This window comes from Mesoplodon mirus, assembly GCF_964341445.2.
Source record: "Mesoplodon mirus genome assembly, chromosome: 3".
Classification (NCBI taxonomy): domain Eukaryota; kingdom Metazoa; phylum Chordata; class Mammalia; order Artiodactyla; family Ziphiidae; genus Mesoplodon; species Mesoplodon mirus.
The window spans coordinates 24578135-24581267 of record NC_138978.1 but is presented as its reverse complement, the minus strand read 5'-3'; the positions used below and the strand labels follow the sequence as shown (position 1 = coordinate 24581267).

The following is a 3133-nucleotide window of genomic DNA, read 5'->3' as shown; positions in this document are numbered from 1 at the left end:
CGTGAGTCACCCCGCCCCGGCCCGCCCCCGGCCACCGGTTTGGTGACGTCAGCGGCCCGCCTGGCCAATGGGTGAGCCGCGCTGGGGCGCAGCGCGCGCCGCTCGGCATAGTAATGAGGCCTCGTGCCGCCCGCTCCCCCATTCATAAAAAGCGACCGTGGCTGTGGCCCCGCCCCCTCCTGAGTCGGCGCGCGCTGTCCTTGACGCGGCGCCCTCTAGGGGCCGGGGGTTTCGGGGGCGCTGGTGCGAGAGCCTGGAAGTCCACGGGAGGTTGAGGGGGATGTGTAGGGGGAGCGGAAAGAGAACGCGGATATACTGTGGGGTGATGGGACTCTCGGGTGGCAAAGGCTGATGGAATTCAGGTGACGGAAACCGAGTGATGGGGCTGAATGGGCGTCCCCGGTGAGGATGGCAGGGGTTGCCAAGACGAAACGGCCCTGAGGTGATGGTGACAGGAGCATGAGGGAACAGGGAGGTGGGTGGCAGTGACGGTATGAGCATGGTGACAGGGCCTTGGGGGATGGTGGCAGTGGGACGCTGAGGTAGAGAGGGAAGCCCCCAGGGCAACCATAGCAGTGTCATGGTGATTCTGTGGCATGATGGGGCTCAGGGATTGCAGGGTGGCAAAAGGCGGTGGCAAAGGAAAGGGAAGATGGAGTGCCCAGGTGATAGGACTTCAGGTCACCGTGACCCTGTCACAAGTGCTGAAGTGACAAGGCTGTGATGAGGGTTGTAGGGTCCTGGAATGAAGATACCAGGTGACTGTGGTGAGTGGACCCTAGGGTGAGTAGGACAGGGTAGAGGGTCTGGACTGACAGTGACCAGGCAGGTAAGTTGCTGCCAGGGCAGGTCCTCATGATGCTGGGGCTGGCATAAGGAGCTGGGTGACATCAATCATGTCAGCCCAATAGCGCCCTCACAGCATGGGAGGAGTGGGCCTGGCAAGATTTCAAAACCTAAATTATTTATTCAAGGATCTGGAAAGCCAGCGGGGGGGGGGTGGGTGGTAGGGGGCGCTTCCCGGAAGCAGCAGGAGTGGGGGAGCCGGGAGGAATTAGAAGCAGGAAACCTAGCAGCTCAGTCCCCAGGGCAGGGCCCTCTCAGCCTCCCATCTTAGACACCCTGGCAGGGTAGGGCATGGAGAAGGAGCTCCCTCTTCCCCAACCCTGCCTGTCCCCAGGGAACCTCTCTCAGCTGACTTCTCCAGATGTGACAGGTATGGCCAGTTCTGGGGGAGGGGAACTGGCTGCTCCTCCTCCCTCTGTCTCTAGCTTTGATCCTCACTGGAATCAACCAGGCCTGTGGGATGGGGATGGGGGGCAGGGACCAGGTTAGGGCTTGAGGAAACCCAGGCGGCCCAGATCTCAGGCCCCACCAACTTCTCCCCGCAACACAGAACCACTGCAGCTCCCACAGTCAGTGTAGGGCAGGGAGAAGGAGGTGACAGGTTGTGGCAGGTACATGGGGAGAGGATAGGGTCAGGGCTGGGGAAAATAATGCACTTCAGGCTGGACATGGTGAGTTTGGGGTGTTTAGCAGGTGGTGTGGTCAGGAGTGTAGACTGGTTTCAAATCCCAGTTCCTCCATTTCCCAGCTGCGTGACTTTGGGTGAGTGTCTTAGGCTCTCTGTGCCTGTTTTCTCATCTATAAGATAGAGGCAATGTTAGTATCTTCTTCATGGGATTGTTCGGAGGGGCCTGGCACATTATCAACACTGGCTGTGCTGGCTGCCAATATATCTGGCAGGAGGAGGACACCTGGGAGGCCTAGATGTGCAGGTTCTAGGGGTAGATGACATCACCCAGGGGAGGGAGCAGAGAGTGAGGAGGAGCCTCAGGGAACCCTGCCACTGAGAGCACAGACTGTGGATGGGAATATTGCTGCTCCTGGGCCTTTGCACTGGCTGTTCCCTCTGCCTGGAACCCCTTCACTTCATTCCGGTCACTGAACCCAAGTCACTTCTTCAGGAGCAGGCTTTCCTGATCTCTACCCTGGATTACCACTCCCCTCCCCATCGCTCTCTGCCCTCTCTCCTTGATTTATTATTCTTCGGAGCACTTAGCACTCCTGAAATTCTAAATTTATTCTTTTCTAAAAAAGTATGTGTCAGCCCCACCAGGACTGAACAGACTTTGTTCTGTTCTGTGCTGGAGAACAATGCCTGGCATGGAGTAAGTGTTCAATAAATACTTGCTGACTGGATGATTAAACAAAAAGCAGCATCTGGAGAAAGAGAAGGAAAACAGAGAGACGGTAGTAATACGCACGGTGTCAAGGAAGGCGGGGGCGTCAGAGAGAATACAGGGGCATTAGCACCCCAGAACCCAGGTATTCACTTTCTCCCCCATCAGAGCCGGGTCCCAACAACTGTCCAGCTGGTCTCAGAGAAGGGTGAAGGCTGTTGGGAGGTTGGCATGAAAGGGTGTATGAGAGGTAATTTCCTGGCAGTCCAGTGGTCAGGACTCTGTGCTCCCACTGCAGGGGGCACGGGTTCCATTCCTGGTCGGGGAACAAAGATACCGCAAGCACTCGGAAGAAAGAAAGAAAGAGAGGAAGAGAGAGAGAGAGAGAGAGAGAGAGAAAGAGAGAAAGGAAGGAAGGAAGGGAGAAAGAAAGAAAGGGTGTATGAGAGACTATCTTCTATTCTGAGCGGCAGTGGTCTTTTCTATTTTTTCATAGTTTATTAATCCTCTCATGAAAAATCGGCAAAATCACCACAGATAAAGTCACTGCAGAATCTTTACTCCTTCCTTTTGCCAGCACCAACACTGGCCTTTGTGGTGCCACAACCTCCTTCATTCTGTTCTTGCATTTCATACGCTGTTTCCTTGAGTTCTTTTTCTTCTCAGGCAGGCCATGTCTTGCAGGGTTGTGTTGGTTTACTTTTCCTTGCATAATCCAAGGAATCGTAAATCACGCCCAAGCCAGCTGTCTTGTCACCACCAAAATGGGTTCTGACTCCAAGTATAAAGATGACATCTGGTGTGGTCTTGTAGATTTTGGCTAGTTTCCCCCAAATTTCTGTCTTGGATACTGTTGCCCTTCCAGGGTGAAGAACATCAATGACCATGTTTCCACTGAAGTAGTTGGTTGGCCGGAACTTCCTGATCCAGATAGTTACGGTGTCATTCAT

General features: G+C 54.7%; 1 pseudogene across 1 annotated transcript; it reads right to left on the bottom strand.

Annotated features, from left to right (window-relative positions):
* Positions 1–2740: 2740 nt before the first annotated feature.
* LOC309800809 (small ribosomal subunit protein eS24-like) lies at positions 2741–3133 on the bottom strand (annotated as a pseudogene). The gene has a single exon. The product of its transcript is annotated as a small ribosomal subunit protein eS24-like (transcript).